This window comes from Nannospalax galili, unplaced genomic scaffold, assembly GCF_000622305.1.
Source record: "Nannospalax galili isolate Female #2095 unplaced genomic scaffold, S.galili_v1.0 scaffold654, whole genome shotgun sequence".
Taxonomy (NCBI): Eukaryota; Metazoa; Chordata; class Mammalia; order Rodentia; family Spalacidae; genus Nannospalax; species Nannospalax galili.
In genome coordinates, this window is record NW_008335971.1 from 2074542 (window position 1) to 2098625 (window position 24084).

The window sequence follows — 24084 nt, forward strand, 5'->3', positions numbered from 1 at the left end:
AGATGGGAAAAATTGTTTCAGGATTCCTCTGAGATTGCCACCTAGCTCCCATCTTACACACTAGGTAGAAAGACTCCCAGAACCTCAAACTAAAGGATCATCTGATTTTTTCTGCCAAGAAGCCTGGACTCAATACTCCCTGGTGTAATGAGAAGTGGAAACGCCATGGGAATATATTTGTAATAGTATCCCCCAGCTACATATATTTATTAAATGGAACGGAAAATGGAAGGAGGTGCCGTATGTTTTTTGTCAAATTTTCTTTTCTACCCTCAGACCATACTGAATTAACTAGGCACTCTTAGTTATATAACATTTTTGCTTGCTAGCTGTTATTAGCAGGGCAAGAATTACCTCTTCAAAGGCTGAGAACTCATCTCCACCTCATTTTTACTACCAAAATCTGGTTCAATATTTGCAGGTTTTCTGACCTCTAAATATCTTCCATGTCTTAACCTGGAAGAATGTTGGGCTAATTCTAACCTAGTAGAGAAACTGTGGGTAAAAGTGAACACAGTTACCACAGACAATGGCTTCTATACACACTATGGTGATGATTCTAATGTAGTAAATCCTACTGGTGCACAAGCAGCATCCTAGTATTGGACTACTCAACACCTTCAACTGGCTACTGTCTGACAAGAGAAAGAAAAAAAAAAGCCTGTTAACTTTCTCCAGAGACTTAAGGAGACAATGAGGAAACACAGTAAGCTGATCCCAGGGTACTTGGAAAAGGAGGGTCTCCTGAAAAAGAAATTCCTGACCCAATCTGCCTCAGATATCCACAGGAAAAAACAAACAAACAAACAAACAAAAAAAAACCACTCTTGACAGAACCCAGCCAGCCCTTGGGAAAATTGCTTGAAGTTTTCTACCCAGTATATTACAACTGAGACTGGGAAAGGTCAGGGAAGAAGTACAAATGTCATTATGACCTACTGGCTGCCAGGAGAGTCACCCAGGGAGGACACTTCCAGTGGGAATGCTGCCCAAAAAAGCAGAACATGGGGACAATGTTCTGACTCCCGCCAGGTCAATATCCCAATTGTGGAGGCAATCACTGCATGGCCAGATGGCCCTGGAGCCTCTATTCCAAGTCCATATTCCTCATATGAACTTTGATGGGTCACACGGTCAAATTTCCAGGCTTACATCTCAAAAATCCAATTTTAGCAGTTATTGGTAACCCTACAAGTAGGGCAGGACATGGTGTATGTTAATAAGACAAGAAATTGGGAACTATGGAGCTGAAAGCTCCTCTCTATTTTGGTTAAAACAAGGAAATGGATTTTTCTTATCATTAAAATTTGACAACTGGGTTTGTAGAGATGGCTCAGTGGTTAAGAGCACTTCTTGCAGAACACCTGGGTTTGAATCCCAGCACCCACATGGAAGCTAACTCCAGTTCCAGGGCATCTGATGACCTCTTCTGTCTTCCACAGCTGTGAAGAACTAGGGAGAGGGCAGTCCACTTATATGACTACAGGAAAGTCATCATCCATGCTGGATTAGGATTTCTCAGTGCTGTTGTTTCAGTTCATACTCTTGCCTGTAACCCTAATAAACTCATTGGTTCCCCAGGGTGAGCTTTGATGAAATTGAACTTTGGTTTGTCATTGGGAACTCAAGAAGCAGTCATAGACATTGGGTAGCCTCCCCAGTAGAATCTTCTCAGCTGATGGTAAATGTATCAATTAATGGTTCTCTGTTTCATAATATTAAGAGAGAAAATGAGGGAGAAAGCCAGTAAACAAAAGGAAAATGTTAAGTTAAAGACAACAGAAGGCTATTAAAAGGACTACAAAAAAAGTAAAAGCAATTTAGGGACTAGAAGGAAAGTGTCGGGTATTGAAGGGAACAGAAAATAAAGCTATGGAATGACTGGATGGGAAATGATTTACTAGATGTTTCCAGAATGGAAAAGAAAACAGGAAAATTTATGTAGATTATGAGATCTAAGGTATATAAAATATGAAACTTGGAGATAATAGGCAATATATTAGAGTCTCTAATGTCAAATTCAATACATTGATGTCAAATATCTGCTCAACTCCGTGGAGTTTTTGTAGCAATCATAGGTACTAACTTAAAAAAAAAAAAAACAAAAACAAATGTAAGCCTGTAGGCCAAATTCTAGCCCTGCCAGGGCCATTTCACAGCTTAGACCCATTTCCTGCATCAGAATTTAAACTGTGCCATCAACATGGCATCCCCCCCATAGCCACACCTCCTTCCACACCTTTACCCACAGATGGCCTGAGAATCCATCACGCTTCCACTGTGCTTTGATTGGTCTACCTCCTCATGACTGGCGAGTGATCAGCGCTTGACATCCAATGCTAGATTAAGTGCGTGATCAGCATTACCTTTGCTACCATTGCTCCACAACGGGTGCCCTTTCATTTTATTGGATGATTATGTGTACATATATATATATAGCCTGCTGAAAAATAAACTTGAGTTCCACCCTCTGATGTGCTCCAGGAGTGGTCTTTGCTTCTTCGTCCTTGCCCTCCGTGGGTGTGGACCCACATGAGCCTAATCAATGAAGATTTTCTTTTTGCTTGTTTTTTGTTTGGTTTGGTTTTGGTTTTGTTTTGAAACAAGGTCTCCTTGAAGCCCTGGTTGCCCTGGAACTGGTTAAGCAAACCAGGGTGGCCTAGATATCACAGAAATCTGCTTACATTTGCATCTTGGGTGCTGGGATAAAAGGTGTGCACAAACACACCCAGCTTCCAAGGGTTCCTTTTAAAATGTTTGGGTTTTGCCCAAGTCTTTTCTAAATATTACACAGCAGTTAAAACTATTAAGTTGGTATAAATGACATTCTGAGTGTTCAAACACCCTTGTTGGAGGCTACACTCATGTGGACAGAGGGATTAAAAGGGACAGTATTTTTCCCCCTGCCCTCCAAGGCCAACTAGGTCCTAGGACACTATGGCAATCACAAAATGTTCTGTAACTGGGGAAATAATCTGTTCTTTTGTTCAGAGAAGTCATGAAGACTTCATTGGGTCGACTCTTGCCATTAACCAGTTTACAAAGAGGAAAATCAACAAAGGAAAAAAATTTCCTGCATATTTCCAAGTGAAACCATGGCCCAGTAAAGTCTCTGATGTATCCTGACAAAGATGCAACAACTGGTATAAGAAAAACTAAAAGAGTCAGACTCTCTCCCCAAGCTCAAGGACCCAAGGGTCAGATCCTAAAATGGACTTGATAGAAAAGAGGGAGGTTTATTTTACCTATGTGCATGGTCTTAAACATCCCCCCAAATGTATAACCAAAGACTAAAATGTCCCCTTCCCTGACTAATTCAAGAATGTCAGATTCCTGAGTACATTACTATGGACATACTAAATGTTTCAGGCCAGGAAAAGCTGGCAGACTGAAAGGTTCACTCCAAGTCTGGAATATTTGCATGCAGGTTTCATGAACAGAACCCCCTATGTAATGTTCACTGTAATGTAGAATGCTGTCTCAAGAACTCTCTATCTTGTACCCATAGGATACTTATGGAGTTTCTTAAAGGAATTCCAATGTTAGGAGTGACCTGAGAGACCCACCTACTTCCCAAGACTAAGCAAACTTTGTGGACTAGACCTAGGAGACCCAGAAACCTTCTAGAACTATCCTTACTGTATGGCCCAGCTGACTTTGGGAGCCTCTCTGGCGCACCTAGACTTCAGTAACCCTGGAAGTAGTATCAACTATACTCACCCTCCAACAGGATATTTCCAGGTTCTGAGTCCATTACTTTGAACCTATCTGGAATCAGGCCATAGTCCTCCTATCTCAATCCTGGGTCAGAACACTGCACATCAGAGTCCCCCATAGGTATAGTCTTTCATCATAACAGAAGGGACTTAGTGAGGGAATTAGTACAAAGAGATTGCAGGGAAACTAGAAGAAGACATCTGGAGGAGAGACAATGGCAAAGGACTTCCTTATTAAGTATAGAACATGATATTCAAATATTGTATCAAAGATATATATCAAATATATCAAATATTATATCGATATATATCAAATATTGTATCAGTATTGCAATATCTTAATAAAGGAAAAGCAGGGCTAGAGGAATGGGTAAAGACCACAGAACAGATTTTTCAGAATGATGCTTCCACTAGTGCTTTGAAGATAGTTGTTGCCTAGTCTAGGTATAAGAAATTATATCTGGACATCCTAATTCATATAGAATCTGAACTGTCCATGGTCCAATGACCTACAATCCTAACCATAAAGATGAATTCCAACATTGTCCTTGCCACTTGATATAACTGCCTCTCTAGCAAATAGACTCTCATATGGTATCCAGGATTCTAACAGCATTTATTCTACAGTTAAATGAGGTGAATAAATTTCCAGTGATCAAACTGAAAGGAGTAGAAAGAGTTGCTTAAGATACCAGAGCTACACCCATGGGACATCACTGAGAAATCTTATAAAACCCAATGACAGTGCATTTCTCTCTTAGATTGTCAATTAGATGTCTGGTGGTTCCTTCTGTAAAAAAGAATAAAATCTTGATTTCATTCAGAGGTGACCCATGGTTTCAACCCCAACCAGTAGTTACATGTGATACACAGACCATGGCATCGATTGCTGAGAGGGAACTCTCACTGAAAAAGTTGTGGTAACTGACTCCTCTTAAAAAATTTCTGGGCATTCTCTCCTCTGTGCAGGAGACTGATGTAACAGCTGATGGAAAAACTAAAAGTTGATCTGTCAGACAAGACTAATGTCAATGCAGATTTAGAGAAAAGCATTTCCTTGACCTTATCCTTATATATAAGGTTAGGGTACATGATTAAACCTGTGACACACTTGAAGTTCACCTTGCTAAACTACACTAATTTTAACCATGATGCTGAAGAGTTTGCTTCATTAACTTTTTCTCTCAGTGTTCTACATGAAACAGTGATAGAAGAGAAAAACTGGCCAACCTCTGAACTCAAATTGACAGATGAGAAGCTTCTTGAACTCTTGAGTCAAATCGGTAGCTCTCTCCATGGTGTACACCTGGCAGTAGATGGAGGAGGCAAAAAAATTATCACCCTCACTGATGCTTAAGGTGAAGGCTGCAGACAGGACTCTGGGTGGTTTTCTTGCCTGCTCTCATCCTCTAATAAAGGTAAACCTGCTCCAACTGTTTTTGAAACATCTTTTCAATAGGAGTTATAGTTTTTCTAAAAGTTCACTTCTTATATGTTATAGATGCTACCCCACCACCATAACAAGCTCCACAGACATATGCTATCATGTGAGGATGTCCTGCACACTGGATCTTTAAGACCAACAAAGTTTTATCATAACCCTTTGTATGAACTACAGAGAACCCTGAGTACCCCCTTCTCTTCTGTCCATACCCTAAAATACCATGCCCTTACAGCAGGAAGTGTTCAGAGTGTCTTCATCTCTAATTACTCACAGACATTGTTCTCATTCTCTGAGAGGACTGAATGAGGGTGTGTTCAGGGAATTTTGGCCAATCAGGAAAGATGTGCTCCAGTAAGTCCCCATTGGTGGCATTGGAGGTGCTATTCACATGGTAATAGTGACCCCCCCCCCACTTGTGCAGGTATCATTGTAACAGCTTCCAAGCCTCTAGAACAGCTTGGGTGGCTCTCTAGTTACTACTCCAAGGATACCTCTCCATCTTTCTCTTGCCTCTCCCACCTGTCAACTTTATTCTTCAAGGTAACAACTTCTTCACCTGTGATTTACTTGCTCTCCCTATCCTAGTGCTCTTACTTTGCACATTGTTCTTCTGCTTTTCCTGGAAGTTTAATCCTCTGTTGGTCCCATGGAAGGAACTTGATAAATCCCATAGAAAACCACCCTTTGCCCCACAATCCTATAACACAGCTATAGTGTACCTTTCTCCTATTAGAAAAGTCAGAATAACAAGACAAATGTATAACAGAAAAAAAGAAAAAGAACATTTATTTGGTTTTATGCAATAAAGGAACTCTTCCAACCACAAAGGCGAAACTACTTTTATTCCTATATTTGATTAAAAAAAAAGGGATAGTTATCAGAACTATAACTGGACAAAAAGACATTTTGTAATAATAGAAAGCTTCCTAACCAGGTGTCCACCTATCATGTGTTATTCCATCCCCCTAGGTATAAGGTAGGATCCTTTGGCGTGAGTACATTATTACGTTTGTCACACTTAGAAAATTATTTTTCTTTATTTATCATTCCTTTTTTTATTCTATTTTTTTATTATTATTTTATGTGTATGAGTGTATTGCCTGCATGTATGTGAGTGCACCAATGTCATGCAATGCCACAGAGGTCAGAAGAGGGCTTTGGATTCCCCTGGAACTGGAGTTAAAGATGGTTCATAGCTGCCATGTGGCTACTGGGAATCAAACCCAGGTCCTCTGCAAGATCAGTCAGTGCTCTCAACCGCTGAGCCATCTCTTAATGGTGCTAGGCATTTCACCCAGGACTTCACACATGCAAGGCAAGCAATGTTCCACTTTGTTAAAACCCTAACCTAACAGAAAGTCTTTATGGGCAACTATTATAAAGAAAATAAGAGGACTTGGAAAAACAATATCTTTGGTATCTTAAACATTCCTTGAGGAAGTGAAATTGTGGTGTGTCTGGTCTGCCTAGGGAGAATTATGAAAGACAAATATTAAAAGCCAAATGATTTTTTTCTTATCTCCTTTCCATGATCTGAAAATATTTATGATGTCAAGTGACTATATTTTGGAATATCATTTCTGAGTATTGATAGCTTTTAGTTTCTCTGGATTTCGGGAGTAGTAATGTGGTAGAGTTTTCTGTAGAAGTTCTTTGTGGCTAAGTTATGAGAATTCCTCTTTGGTCTGAGAGGCCCTATGGATGAATGCCTCTATAATCCTCTTACCCATACTTCTTTTAACCCAGTTGGAACTGGGTGAGGAGCAAGCTATTTGCTTTCCATGTTAAATAAAATGATTCTATGAAGCACATGAATATTAAATGGGATATCTACAGGAATCTGGTTTTTGGCTCTTTCATTTCCTCACACATAATTTTTGATCAAATATAAAATTGAAAATCGATGTATGCCTTTGAGCACTTAAAAAAAACTTAGAATAAATTATACCTTTCTCTTAATTTCACTAAAAGCATTGTTGATCCTGTCTTGACTATCGATTTAGATATTCGACTTGTTGATTTTTTTTTTGTTTCCAAAATAAAATAAAATAGGGAAATGAAAACTCACAAAATGACATTTATGACAGATCTCAATAGTATTTTTATATTCATTGGAGTGTACAGTGATTTGTTTTTGAAATACATTTAATGAACTAATAGTATTATAAAACTAGTATCATTTTTTTTTTTTCAATTTGCAATCTAAAAAACTCCAAAATGAAACTGGTTTAAGAAGAAAAGATTTTGTCACAGTATATAGAGAATATGGGACTTGGTTGATTATTATCTTCATAGACATACATTGACCATAATATAGAAAAACAGTAAAATACACAAAAATGACATTTCCTTTTAATTTTAAATAATATACTTTAATATTTACATTAACTGCACTGCATTTTTTTCCATTTTATGTGATACTTTTTGTTATGATACAACCTTTTTGACATAACTTCTAATTTTGTATCAACAATGCTAGCTATTTAGCTCATTCAATTTAGGAAATACATAAAAAGTTATTATAAATTCTGTTCATTGGAGTTATACTTGCAAAGTGCAATTATAAATTTCAAATATGTACTGCTTGCTCACATTTACAGCTGTTTCAGTAGAGAAGAGGTCAGAAGAGATCCTACTGGGATATTAAAAGAGTAAGAGAAGGAGCAAAATTCAGGAAACCTCACACTACCAAATAATTGAAAATAGAATGTGACTGTTCTCCAAACAGACATTTGTAGCTTCTCTTATATACAGCAATGTTTTCATTCAATAGGTTATTTGGTGATAAATTGTATATTTACTAAGGCTTTGTTTGTAATGTCCCTACGAGATGATACATCAAGCTCAAAAGTATCAATAAAAGTGATTTTAATGTCCAGGAAAATACTGATGCAGCTGTTTGTTTTCCAGCACTGCCAGTGACTAATAAATACAAAGGTAAAGCCATCACACCTTTGGCAAAGTGGCTGCATTATCTTTTCTGTGACACTAATACAAGGTATCAATTATAGACTTTGGGTTTCTTAGAGAATCTCTGACTGCTTAACACATTTTTTTCTGTTCTAAAAAAGTGACAGTATCAAAATCATTTACCAAATAGGCAATATATCTAAGCTGAATGATGTTTATTCTCTGGGAGTTTATTGTAAACTTCAGTTAAATGAAGAGCTTTGAGATTTCATCATTTAATTTATATGTAAAAAAAAGTAGTTTCTAAGTATCAGGTGGAATAGACACCCAGTTTAGAACTAAGCCAAAGGAATTATGGTTTAAAAGTGAATTTATGGATTATAGATGTTAGCCCATGTCTAATATATAGATCACAGAGCTCGCATTTTGTGGGCTTTCTCTCCACTCTGTTGTTAAATTTGCTGTGCAGAAGCTTTTAAATTTTTATTTAATTCAGTTTTCCTATTCTTAGAATTAGTTTCTGTGTTATTTGGTTATTTTTCAGACAGAATAAATATACATTCTTGTGCATGTTTGTGACTACCCATATATGACAGGGAAGTCAAAAGGAACTATGAAGGAGCTGTGGGAGAACAAGAGAGGGTACTGGAAGATATATGAAGTGAAATCAGAAGGAAAGGCCAATTAAGGGGAAGAAGGAACCATCAAGAAGGAGAACAGGAATGGAGTAAAGGGGGGGGCAAATGATAGGAAACTGTAATTACATGTATGCATGAAAATTCCTACTGAAACCTATTACTTTATATGCTAACTGAAAAGTGGAATTTTAATTTGAATCAGTCACTTTCCAGAGAAGTCAGTATTTTTTAACATGTTTCTATGTGGTCCCTATAGATGTAAATGTTACTGCCTCAGGGAAAATAGGTTCAGTTTTTAGCAAATCATAGAGACTAAATAGGACCCAAACCAAAGCATAAGAAGCTTAATCTTCTGCTTATTCGTATTAGAATATTGTATGTAAACCTCACTTCAAAGTTTCCCCAATTAAAGCTCAAAGTAGCAACATTATCTGCCCATGGATTCTTTTCTCACTACCTGTTTTAGTAGCAATACTTTAGTTACTTCAAGTTCTTGAAAATCATCACAAAAAATAATTACCATGGTGAATATCAGTCTCATCATTAAAGAAATTACATAGGCAACAAGTATTTAAAATTCAGTCAGTTTAAATACAACTTTTTAAGCTAATGCTTTATGTTTAATTGTATAATTTGTTTCATTTATAACACATTGAGGGTAGGAGGAAAAAATATGAATGTGTTTTTTAAGAAGGCACAGAGCTGTGTGGTTATTGCTTTCATGGGGCCATCCTTACTCATTGAATTATAAATTCCATCTGTTGCTCTGTCAGGATCTCTTTCCTCTGAGTAAAATGCAGGGATATTAAACACTTCCATTCAACCCATGGACCTATGAATCCCATACCATGAAGTCTACAGGCATTTTTGTATTCCATTTGACTATATCCAAGTGTAATGAATTTGTAAAGGAAAAAATCATGATACATTGATTATTGTATCTGCTTCTGCTAAACATCTATTATCAAATTCTTTGTTCCTATATACATAATACAAAAACAATAACATTTGAAGTTACTATCTTGTAGCTTTGATATTCTTTTGGGCAAACTCAAATGAGTTCTCTAAGAGCTCATTATACAAATTGGCTATGGATAATAAAACTACCTATGCAAATGCTTTTAAAACTATAAGCCTTATAAAACTGTCAATAGATAAGGTTCATTAGATATAATCATTTTCATTGTACAGCCAGAAAATTTGAAATTATATGATTTTCTGTGACATTTATGATAATTCTATAAAGAAAATAAATGTAATTTTAATCTCCTTATTTTTATTAGTTTACTGAATTGAGCATTCTGTTTAGTTATTTCCATTGTGACCAATTTATCTATGGACGGGAGAGATGGCTTGGTAGTAGAGTACTCTCTTGTAGTAGACCTGAGTTTAGTTCACAACAGCTAAGATTGGAGGCATATAAATGGCTATAATAATTCCCAGCTCTGGGAATCCAGCCCTCTTTTCTGGCCCCTCTGCCCATGTACTCTATACACACAAAAACTTGAAAACAAACACACATATATAAGCAAAAATAAAATCAAATAAATATCTAACAATTGAAATAAATTTCTAATATATTGACGATATAGCTTTTCATTGTTACTGAATTTTTAAAATTTCACACAACATTATTTTGATTGTATTTAGACCCCCTCACCTATCTGCATTCTTCATATATACTGCCTGCCTGGTTTTCAAGTAATCAGTCATATATGTTAAATCTTGTTGAACCAAGTTTGTGCACCCAAATATCCTTCAGTGTGCACCCATCCTCTGGAGAATAGTCTATCATCACAACCTTAAAGAAAACCAAAGCTAAATCTCTCTCTCTCTCTCTGTCTGTCTGTCTGTCTCTCTCTCTCTCTTTCTCTCTCCTCTCTCTCTCTCTCTCTCTCTCTCTCTCTCTCTCTCTTTCTCGTTATCAAATGACAAATGATTCTCAGCTAAGGTTGGGGCTTCTTACCGGCTTCCCCACTTTTATGCTGGGTTTGTATGGTTTCAGTTTGCATGGGTCTGGTGCATGCTGCTGCTATTACTGTAGGCTCATATGAGCAACTTCTAAAATGTATTGAAAAACAGCCGCCTATGTCAATCATCTCTGAGTCTTATAATCTTTCTGAAGCCTCTTCTCCAATAACCCCTGGAACTTTGGTGCAAAGTTTCAATATAGATGTATTATTTGGGGGTAAGTTCTCTGTAGTTTTCTCTGCACTTCAGCCACTTGTGGCTTCTGGGTTAATATCTGCTGTGTGGGAAAGTTTTGTTGGCGAAATTCGAGAGAAGCATTAGTATTCTTTCTGACACCTGTTCTGAAATGTTTCCTGAGTCTTAGATGCAAAGGTTGCATTGTAGATGTATCACTCCAGTCTGAGTACCTCAAAGACAACTTACTTTGTATTTGACCATTTGCGGAACTCTTCATCTACTGCAAAAAGAAGCTTCTTTGATGAGTGAGTGGTGAGAGGTATACTTGCCTTTGAATATAAGGACAATGTATTCAGAATAGAGTATTAAATTGACAAAAGTGAATTTTTCAAGCCAGGCATAGTGGTTTGATCCCAGCATACAGGAGGTGGAGGAAAGCATATCTCTGTGGAGATCAAGATCAGTCTGATCTATATAGTGAATTCCAGTCCAGTTAGGGCTTAAGGGAGACCTTGTCTCAATAAATATAAATAAATAAATAAATAACAAATAAATAGTACCCTTTTCTCTAGGATCAATGACCTACCAAGCATGTGTGATATGTATATAGCTATGTTCATGGTATCACACATGGGTTCCTTTCCATTGAGTAGGTCTTAATTCCAATTAAAAATCTGTTGATTCCCCAAAATAAAGTCCTAAAATTGCACCAGTAGAAATTATAGCTGTGCTCATCTTTGTTGAGGTTCATAGACGTTACAGCTGGATGGAATCCTTTATTGGTTTTCTCTAATGGAACCATGGAAGTTTGCATAGTATCTTTAGATACTATGGGAGCTAGTTGTATGAATCAGGGTTCTCTAAAAGAACATAATTGACAAAATGAACACACACACACACCTGTGTGTGTATGAGGATTTATTATTAGATTTTTATTATTTTTTAATAATAATAAATTAGATTTATTATTTTTTATTAGATTGGCTTGTCTTATAGGATCAAGTCCCAGTAGTCCAACAATGGTTGAGTCACCCTAGAGAGGCTGAGAATCTCAAAGTTGTTTAGTCTATCAGTCTAGATGTCTCCCAGTCCCATCTTGGCACTGAAGGCCTGAAGAATTCCTGAAGATCTGCTAACCCTCAGTCTACATTGGAATCCAAAGAAGTTTTTTCGACTATCAGCTAAGGAATACCACAGCAACAAGATGAACTCCACAGTAAGAGAGAAAGCAAGCAGGAGAAAAGTGAAATCTTCCTTCTGTCATGATCTTTTATACAGACTCCTATCAGAAAGTACTGACCAGATTTAAAGTGGATACCCAGCTTCAAATAATCTGATCAAGAAAGTATATCTTATATCAGTTAATTTCAGATCCAGTCAAGTTGAAAACCAAGATTAGCCATCACAAGTCTACACCTTGGCAACTTGACACCCAATTGCATCTCTTTATGCCATGCTTAATTTCCACATGAAAACAATGAAAGGTCATAATTTTACATAACATGATATAACTATCCCAAATACAATCAGAAATGTATTGTATATTTTAGAATAAGTAATAAGGTCCTTGAGGCATGCTTAGTTTTTAGTAGCTAGTAACCAAAATGCTTTTGGTGATATTCAGGGCTGCCACATGACCCCTACACCAAGGTGCAGTTAAACCCATTACATCTTTATTGTATTGTAGTCCAATAGAATATATGAAGTTATTTCAATTGCTTTGCATTGGTCAATGCTTGTTTTATGCCCCAGTGTGTGGTCTATTTTACAGAAACTTCCATTGGCTGATGAGTAGAATGTATATTCTTTGGTGCTTGTAAGGAATATTTTGTAAATGTCTGTTAGTTCTGTTTGATGTATGATATCATTTAATTCAAATATCTTTGTTTATTATTTGTCCAATGACATCACTATTAGACAATTTGGTGTTGTGAAGTCACATACTAATACTGACTTTGAGGTGAATCTGTGTCTTGAAGTCCTGGTGTATTCTGGTTGTGAAATTGGATGCATCTGAGTTTGTTGCATATATGTTCATGATTGTAATGTCTTACATTCAATCCCTTGATCAGAATGAAATATGAAATATCCATCTTAATTTCTTTTGATCATTTTGTAAGATATTAGAAAAGCAGCTCCTCTTTGTTTCTTGGCTCCATTTTCTTGGAATATTGTTTCCAGCCTTTTACCCTATATTTTGCCTGTCCTCGAATGTAAGATGAGTTTTTTATAGACAAAAAAAAGATGGATTTTCTTTTGTATTTAATCCATTCATCCAGCCTGTGTCTTTTGACTAGGTATTTGAACCCATTGATATTTAATATTATTCTCAAAAGATATACATTGGCTACTGTCTCTTTTCTGTTTGTGTTACTAGTCCTATTTTGTGTTTCTTTAATTATACTTCATTGTTTTTCTTTCTGTAGCCTCTTGGATATGATCATATCTTTCTTTGGTCCTTGTATTATTTCCAGTATTCTCTTTAGTGTTGGTTTTCAAACGTGAACTTTTCAGCCCAATTTTATTATGGAAACTTTTCTTTCTCCTTCGACTATGATAGACAGTTGTACATATTACACTGACAACATAATGAAGATATCCATGTTCTACAGAATCTTGCTCAATCCTTACCTACGTCAGCTTCTTCACTTCATCTACCTTTAATTGATAACCAACCAGTATCTTGCCAGAATGCCCCAAAATATGTAAATTGGTAGGGACTGAAATAAAACAGACATTTTTACTACTGATTACTGGGGACACTAAAAGGATAAGGATGGAATAATATATGGAGTTCTATGTTCTGAAAAATTGAAAAGTGAAATGGATAAATTCTATTACAATGACAGCCAAAGTTCCCCTAGACTGAAATCACATATAAATTAATTTTTATCTCAGGGAAATTTATTAAAATGTATTCATATTATTTTTTAGGGATACATAAAATTTTTAGATTAATGAAACCCTTTTCCATTTCCATTTTTTAATTATTTATTTAATAGCCACATGGTTAGAAGAAGCATTTCATTACAGCCCTAACATATTCAGTAAAAATTTCCAGAGCAAAGATACATCTCCTTCAAAAGTGACTGAATTTTTAAGTTCATAACTGAATTAATACAGTTATACATATTGAAATCAGTATAAACCCTATAAGACATAAAATTGAATGAGGTTTTAACCTTTAAAAGATCTCCATTTCATTTAAAAATATACTGTTTCCTACAGAAAGACTAATTTTTAATGCAACTAACACTTAGATGTTTGCACATGCATCTCTAATTTCTATCTATCTGATTATTACTAGTCACTGTGGGTTACACTCGGATCCTTGACACTGAATATGGATATAAAGTCATCAGATAGATTTCAATGGTAAAACTTACCACATCTACTAATTAACACGAGGTAAAATTTTATGCTTCTTCCTCAAATATAACTTTTTTATTTGTTGATTTTTTTTTGTTTATATCATACAGAATATTCCAAACAATCTTATTCATCTATATACCCACTTCCCAAATAGCACCCTCCCATAGTCTCCCTCCACACTGGAACCCATATACTCTGTCATCCCTGTTACTGTCCACTGTGTTGTCAGCCTCCCCAGCCATTTCCCAGGGCTTGTCCATCCACTGAATCTTGTCAGCCCATCTAGCAGTCCTTGTTTTAGGAAGATTAGCTGTTTCTCATCTAGCAGCAATCAGTTGTCAATATTCCTTTAGATAAGATTGGGATCTGCTGTTCATTTTCCCAGTTCTATGCTGGGTTACTGCCTGGGAGTCTCTTGGGCCACCCTGCCCAACAACTCAAATGAAAATATCTCCTGTCTGGCATTGTTTCTTCTTATGTAGCCTTTAGCTATACACATGGACTCTTAAAAGATTATATTGATGCCTCTAATCTTTGGTTACACTTTCCTTTTGGATGTTTAACACCATACAGTTGGCCCAGATAAACCAATTTATTTTTCTTCTTAAGGACATTTATGGATCTCTTCCTCAGGGGTCACATTGGATTGGAAGGAGCCCCTGGCTCTTTTTTTTTTTTAAAGAACTATTACAAAAATTTTATTGAGAATTTCATTCATGTATATAAGGTATTTTGATCAAATCCATGCCCACTCCCTCCCCTCCAACACCCCCCCCAAAGAGGATACCCTAAATTCTTTTAAGGATTAGATACAAGCTCCCAAATACTTTTGACATCTTTGGCCTTTGGAACAGAGTATGTTGGTAACAGGCCTAAGGACATTTTGACTTTTAGCCCAGAAAATGGGTATATTTCTTTGGGGTCTTTTTACCCTAAGTGCCTAGCCAGTTCCTACCTCCTGTTCTTATCACACCATCCTCTGAAGGGGTTACTCAAATTGCCAGTAGGGAATAGGGACACAGACAGCTCTGGCTATTTCCATGATAAACAGGGATGCAGGGTGAGGCAATTGGAGTACCCCTTCAGTGGGTCTATCTAAAAGGCTCCCAAACTGCATAGCTTTTATTTCTAAGGGGAAAAGAAAGTCCTTGAATCCTGAAAAGAAGATGTTAAAGGGAAGTAAGACAAAAGTAATTAGCATTACAAGTTCTAGACAGGGAACTAGAAAAAAGTCAGAACAGGGCAATTTTCAAATGTTCATATGAGAGTCCATTGGAATTTCTTGACAAGGACTTTCAAAAGTATCTCTCTACTTAATTCTTCCTCACGTATCTCTGGTCTTCCAAAGCTGGATACTAGAGTGATAGATTCAGGATTTGTTTTCAGGTATTTTGATAGCTGTTGAAGTAGTTAGCATCAGTGTTAGTTCCCTCTCAAGAACAATTATAAACATGATAAAAAGAATTCAGTGAATTTAAAGAACACACAAAAAAATCAAAGAACTGAATGAAGATAGAGATAAACTTCTGAATGAATTCAGAAAGGGAAATATTTATTTCAGGAAACATTTTAAAATAATTACTCAGAATTCCCAGAGAGCATAAATGGGCCCCAAGTTTAAGGATATTGTGCAAAGTTAGACTTGTGTGGTATCAACAATACGTGAAAGAGAAATATGCAAGTTCTACTTTTAAACTATCACCTACATTCTAGTTTCTAATAGTATGAATGATTATGTGGCAGGAATGTCTCCATACCGGGGCAAAACAATCAACTACCTACAAATCCTCAGATAGTGAGCATTGTACCTAGAGCTGCCATCATTAAAATAATTGTCTTTCTCTGAAAAGTTGGCAATATGAATGAAAGAAAGTGGATAAACAAAAAAATATTCTCTGTTATTCTCAACAAAAAAGTCAGTGGGAATTAAAACAAAGTAGCCAACAGACTAAAATCACAAAAATTACCCTTCATAATGAATAAAATTTGAAGGCTATTACAATATTGCATCATGATACAAGGACAGATTATATGAAAGAGGACATTAAGATAACAGGAAAATTACCTTGAAAATTTAGAATAGGATAGCATTAAAAGATTAAATATAAAGGAAGCTGCTTGGGAATAGAATGAAATAACAAAGAGATGAAAAAATGCTAGAAAATATTTTGTCTTTAGTAAATTGTGAATTTAAATAATACAAAACATGGGAACATGGACAGAGGACAGGAAGATCAGAAAGGGTTTAATTAAAAATTAATGCAAAAATCTATGAAAATATCAGTCCCCATATTTACAGAGTCAACAAATGCTCAGTGCTTCTGGAACTAGAGCTTTGTAAAATTTGCTCACATCTGTAATAAAGATAGTTAGCCCAAAACTTTTTAAAGAAAAGAAAAAGAAATTATTTAAATATAAGAATTAAAAATAACAAAGGAATAAGACAAAATTCAACTTGTATGAGAGCATAGGCATCAACATTCATAATGAAATGAATATTGGCATAAAATTTATTTCTACCAAAAATGTACGAATGTACAAAGATATATTTGAGTGTTCAAATTCTCTAAAGACTGAAGCAACTATTCCTAAGAACGCATTGACAAATGAAATATAACATAATGAGAAACAAAGAAAAGAGTAGGAAGAAAAGCAGCAAGGAAGGACGGAGGGAGGAAAGGGACAAAAGAGGAGCACATGCAATACAGGAAGCACGATGTTTTGCTTTAATTTTGTTTCGTTATTTTTTGACGTGATTTCTTTAAATATTATTACTTTTGTTTTGGGTTTTTGCTTGTTTTTTAGTTGAATTTTTGTGATTTTCATATAATATAATTTGATATTTTTAGATACCCTCCCATATCCCCACCTTCCATTTTTGTCCCCCACAAAATATAATGCTTATATATATATGTATATATATCCACATATATGGCCTATAGAGTCTAATTTACATCCCCAAATGTCTTTCAGCATGGGTCCATCCACTGAGTCTGGTTAACCTACCAAGATTCCAAGGTTGAAAGACTGTCTCTACCCCTCCCAGAAGCCATGTGTTGCCACAATGTCCTTAGATGGGGTTGGAGCTTCTTACCACTTCCTCGTGTCTATGCAGGGATTTTTTTTTCTGGTTTAAGCTTACATCGGATTTGTGCATAATTTTTCCATTGCTGTGAGTTCATAGGAGTAACTGGCCAGCTCTCTGGAAAACTGTTTTCTTGTGGTCTTCTGCCTTCTCTGGCGTGTAAAGTCCTTCCACCCTCTTTACTGCAGTGATCTCTGAGACTTGGGGGGCAGAGTGCAGATAAGGGAGGGTATTTAAATATCAAAACTTATTGTATCAAAGTTGTAAACTTTTAGTAAAAACATTACTGGATACAGAAAAAATAAAGTAAGATTTCTAATTATATTAACGTTTTTGTTCTAGGATAAGTTAAATTTATAGAAGTAGAGTTGAAACCAAAGTCAAATATGTTTAAGAGAGAAACAATTGAAAATTTCCAAACAATGTCTATGTGGAATACAAAGAGGTTAAAGCATTATACAGAGAATGAAAAAATATAAGAAATTCGCATAAATTCTCTCTATATATGCATATTTTTCTTGAACAGGACATTTTGATTCATGGGAATGATATTTACTTTTGAAAATAAGTACATTTCATAATTTTATGAAATCACTGAGTGTTTTTCTTTTTAAAACAAAATAGGAAGTTAGGGAGGTAATGCTAATATTTGGTAAAGACTGAAAGTTTATGTTACAAATCTAAAAATTGTTTTTAGATACAGATAGATATTAGATAAATACAAATGAAAGATATAAGGTTTTCCTCTTTCATGAGGCTTTATCTGTGGAAATTATTGACATTACCATATGACAATAACTCTGAACATGGATATTAGTCAAAAAAAGAGATAAGTTTACTCTTAGGATGAGAGAGGAATGTGGATTGAAAGGTGGCATCATAGAATATAGTTGAACAATTTACTAAGAAATTAGAAAAACTATACAAAATATACGAGTAGTGACAATTAAAATTAGAAAGTTCCAGGTTAACAAGGCACTCTTATGAGCTTTGTAAACTGTTTCGTATATCAACCTGCAGTCTTGTAGAACTACAACACAAATTAACCAAAGAATATTTGAAAAGCATACCATTGATATGCATGCATATTTCCCCTTTGTTTTTGAGCATCCATCTTTTTATAATACTGCATGTTTTATTCTTTCCATGGAAGTATTAGATACATAAACCCATAAAGGAAGAAAATGAAACCAAAAGAATGAAATAGTTTTCCCATTTCTTGAAGTTAAACTCTTAAAAAAAAATAAACACTGGCCTAGCCAGTGTTTGTGTCATACCCATTTCTGTATCTCTCTGTCTCTGTCTCTGTCTCTCTCTCTCTCTCTGTTTCATAGCCTTGATATCAAACCCTAAACCATGCACATCTGCCATATTATTTGCATGGGTTTCATAAAAGGTTTGGTAAAATCTTTAATTTTTTTTAAGCATGAGTTTATTTACTTAATTCTCAAAATTTTTCCATCTACTCTGTCAAAGCCTTCTCAGAAATTTTGGTTTTCTGATGACTAAAAATTATACACATAGTTGTACAGCTTCACATACTTATTCTGTTTGATGATCTCTGAGCTTCCTATACTTATGTCTTGTTACCTGTCATTAATTTTGGAAAATTGTCAGATGTTATATCTTTAATAATTTTTTCTTTATTCTATAGAATTTGCATTGTACACAGGGTATATTCGATATCTACCCTATCATGGTATTGGATATTTTGTTCACTCTTGGGCATTCTTTTTTTTTTTCTTCATTTGGGGAATTTTTTTGTCACACCTTCAAGCTCACTGTACAGCTTCACTGTCTTTAGTGTACCGTTGATATCCTCAAAGGCATTCTTCATCTTTCTTATATAGAATTTTAAAAAATTCTTGAACTTTATGGACTTCTCACATATTACAGTTATTTCAATTGCTCAGTATTCCAAATTTAGTGTCATATGTGAATCTGTATCGTATTTTGCTTTATTTTTTCAGATATTTTTCTTCTCCAGGTCATAGGTACAGTGGCAGACAGGTATTTATTGTGGTGTTTTGTACAGTTGTAGCAAAGATCCAAACTCTTTATGTTGAATGCTTTGTATTGCTAGAGTAACACTATATGTGTAACAGTTTTTTAAATTTTTTATTCTTTTCTTTGTTATTGGGGTTTGAATAACACTAATAATTCCTTTTGACACTTTTTTCTACTCCCATTTATGTGATCTTCACAATTATTCTGTTGGGACCATACTGTAAATGATTGTAAGACTTTGTACAAGGAAAGCGTTCTCTATGTTTCCATTAAAAAGTTTGGTTTCTGTGGACTTGAGTTGTAAACCATCTTTTTATCCTTGGATTTTCATTTTTAACATGAGACAAAAGACTACTGCAATTGCCTCTTCTTTTCTAGAGTGTATTGAATCTAGAATGTACCTACTGTCTAATGTTTTGAGGGCTGTTCCTGAAACGTTGGTGTAATGGGACAGGGAGAGAAGCTGTTGAGCACTTAGGAGGATGGCACAGCAAACAGAAGTACATCCATGGCTTCTTTCTCATGAACTCCTCCATGTTTATTTGACTGGTGGACTGAGAACCATGGGCAACATGAGTTAAAATAAACCTTTCCTCAGTGACATTCTCTATGTCAACTAATCTGATCATAGAATTGTGAAAATAACCCTCAGGCTTCCACAGTCTAAGTCAAATAGCTTTATTTATAATGACAGATAATATTGCTACTTTCCTTTGTCTCTTTCCAAAACATTGCATTATCTATCTTCTTGTTTGAATCAGGTGGTGACTTTGCTCTCTAACATTCCTCATGGGAACCTAATGAGTTTCCTAAGGGTAAACCCTCAAGGAAGCCACTCCTAGATAACACTAGCACAGAAGACCTTTCTAGTCTCAAGATGATCGAGGTTCATTATTTATCCATTTGTCAAAATTTCATTAGACAGCCCTACTCATCTCTGCCTTCTGTGTCATCTGTTCCCAAGAATTTGATCTGGACTGTGATTTCTGTATTTACCTGTGACTCTAGATTTCAGGGTGACAATATGCCTTGTGACTTCAATTTTCTGACAGATCCAAGAAATAAACAGCATTGATTTTCCTTTCAATGTTGTTTTCTTTCAGAGAGGACAGGGGTGATGACTTCCAAATTCTTTTATGTGTTGTAACTAAAACAAGAAGTTTAACCTTGCACTTTTGTTGAAAAATATGCATGACTGTCAACTTGTGAAGGTTGAGGACCAAGGACTGTTTGAAGCAGGATCATTTATTTATAGGTCAACAACAACAAAAACAATAATAAATAAAATTTAAAATTTTCATTCAAACTTGAAAATATAGAAACTTTTGTCTTTTGATTTGTTAATGTATTTTTTTTTACTTTTAAGTATATTTCATGAAAGAAGGTTTGGATCTTATTCTTATATGCTGCCCTTGAAGCAACTAGCATCATACAAAAATAATATGTTTTGTTATGAAATAAATTGAAATAAAATATTTAAGTGTGAAGTTAATTACATCTTATTTTTCACCTAATAATTCTTCAAGGGGATATGTTTGCTTATTAAGGACAAATACAAAATTATGCATAAATGATTTTCTTCTGTTTTATCAAAATATCAAGCTATTATAAGAAACACAAAGCAGTTTAAGTATACTCCCTTTATTTATTGCTCTTTGTTTCTCCAATACTTTTTATATTTATTTAAATGTCAGAAATTCTCCAAGTTACTAATAATACTAACTGTAAATGAAAAGTCCCTAAATTATGCTATTTGAATTTTGTAAGAATATAAATCTTCATTGCTATAATTTAAAGCATGATTCTTATATGTTAAGTACTTTTAAATTACCATTTCTAAAAAAAAATCAAAATAAACAACCTCCCAATTCTTGACAATTTCAGCATGAAGTTTCAGCAAAAACCTGGGGTAAAATGATAGATGTTTTCCTTTTTCCTCTCAGATATAAGAAAGACGTCTAAATCTCCTACATATACAATAATTACACCCAGAGATTCTATTTAACTACGTAACTAAAATGATGTGTACGTATTTAACTACATAACTAAAATGATATGATACATATTGGGAAATATATGTTTGAGCTATAAACCTATGGCCATTAGGAAATATGCTCATTTCAGTTATTATTTTACTGAATTACATTAAACCATGTAACTAATATTTTGTTGATATTGATAATCCTCATTTGGAAACAGGCACATTGTGGAAGAATCAGATTTAATACCATTTTTTCCCAGATGTCAAATTACAAGTTATGCCTAATGTATTAAAACTTTCTTTATTGAAGCAAATACTGTTCTCTCTACAACAAATCAATCTGGTTTATTTCTAAGAGGTCTAAAAAAAGCTAATATTTTCATTCATTTAAAAATATAGAGCAGAACGAATTGTAATCTAACCCTTTGTGACTATTTCAAAACAAGAAAATTATGCACATAACTAATTGTGACAGGTGTGTTTACAAAATGCAGCCCAAATTTGGCTATAAGGAATCATGCCTTTCTATTAAAATGGGATGCATCAGAGAAGAAAATAAAATATCTAAAACCATCTCTTCCCTTATGATTAGTGAGTGCATCCTAGGCCCTCATGAAACACCATCTGTTCTCTAAAGCACAATCATAGTTAAGCCTGGTCAAGATTGGAAGAGGTTACATGGAAGCAAAAACAAAGAATAGTAAGAATAACTTGTGACATCTCTAAGAAACTAGAGAGAAAGACCACATCATCTTTCAAAATAAAAGTGCATGAGCTCCTGAGGGTAAAACCAATGTCTCCTGAAAAAACCTTATTTGTCCAAAACATGTAGCCAAAGCAGAAATGTTTATGGAAATGTGACTCTGGCAGAAAATAGCATTTATTAAAAAATGAAGAAAATGATTTACATATAGCACATAATTCTATAAAATGACTGTTAAGAAAAATTAATTATTAGAAGAACAAAGCCTTCCCTTGAAATGCTTTCATGGTTATTCTTAAGTATTAGCATTTCCCATAGTAGTAACTCACTCTGTTCTAATAACAAAAGTTAGAAAAAAAAGTGTTATACATCTTCAGACAACATCTGCTTTAATGTTAACATAGGAATTCTTTCTTCATATTCCTCCAAAAACATTTATTTGGTTATTTTATTTAAAAAGAGATTTGCCTTATTTTTAATGTGTTTCTTATTTTTTGTCGATTTCATGCATTTAATAGTATTTAAATTTCCCCTACCTGTAACCCGCATAACCAACTCACAGGAATTCACACATTATGTCTCATATGTTAAAGTCTATCGAGTCAAGACTGTGTACCCAGCTGTTTCTTCAAGGAAGTTCATTCACTGGAGCCTAGTCAGCCTACCTAGTGTCAATTCCTTATAGAAGATCAACTCTCCCTTACTCAGCAGTTATCAGCTGTGAATAGTTCCTCCATTAAGATTGGGGCCTTCTGCCCATTTCTCCAGTTCTATGCTGGCTTTTTTTCTGATTGAGTTTTCATGGGTTTTGTGCATATCTGTAAGTTCACATGAGCAAGTTCCCAGGAGACTATAGAACTCTGTTCCCTTATGGTCATGTATCAGCCCTGGCTTTTACAATCTTTCTTCCCCCTCTCCTTCAATGGTCTCTGAGCCATGGGTGGATGAGGTTTAATATAGGAGTCCTATCCAAGGACATGTACTCTGCAGTCTCTTGTTGTCTACACTTTGGCCAGTTGTGGTCTCTGTGTTCATCACCCTCTGTTGTATGAGGAAGCTTTGCTGATGAGAGTTGAGAGATGTCTTAGTATTCTCTCTACCCCTTGTTCCACTATGTTCTGTGATCCTTAGGTGTAGAAGTTCCATGGTAGATGTGTCACATAGGGCTAGGCATTTCACACATCTCACAGACGATTATTCTCTGAGTGTGACTGGTGTACTTGTCTGAAAATATAAGGATCCACATTTAGCATATTGTAAGAAATTATATTGGTCAAGGGATGTGACAATTGTTGGATTTTCTCTAAGGTTTATGATTTCTCCAACCATGTGTAATTGGTTAGGTTTATGGTGCCTCCCATGAGTTCCTTCCCATTGAGTGGGCTTTAAGTCCAATTAGGTAGTTCTTGATTACCACCAAGATAAAAGTGATTACCATCACTGCACTGATAGACCAGGCTGGCCTTGAGATTATTTTTTATGGCTTTGGCTGTTTTTCTTTTTTTTTAAAATGTATTATTTCATTTTATGTATATAAGCCGGCATATATGTAAGTGAACACATGTTGTGCAATGCTCACAAGGGTTAGAGGAGGGTGTTGGATTTCCCCAGTACTGGAGTTATGGACAGATGCTAGCCACTATAGAGTGCTTTGAATCGAACCCAGGTCCTCTGTAAAAGCAGCTAGTGCTCTTAACTGCTGAGCCATCTCTCCAGCTCCCCATTTTTATGGCTTTGTAAGTATTAATTTATCTTCATGCAATTCTGTACATTAAAGATGGAGAGAGTCTAAATTAACATTTACTAATTATCAATGTCAGTTTGTTTTGAATCATATATAGTGTATACTGATTCTAAAAATAATTGTTTGACATATTGTACTTTTATACCTTATATATTTAGAACCTTGGCCTCACTGATATGAAATGTCTGAACATCATACTAGGAATATTAGATCAAAAGATTTACAATAGTATTTCTCAAAACATCTACTTAAGAACATCTTGTCAGTTTTATCTGACAACTTTCTAGTAAGGCAATGTCTTAAATTCAACTCCTACACTCACTAATATATGTTGTG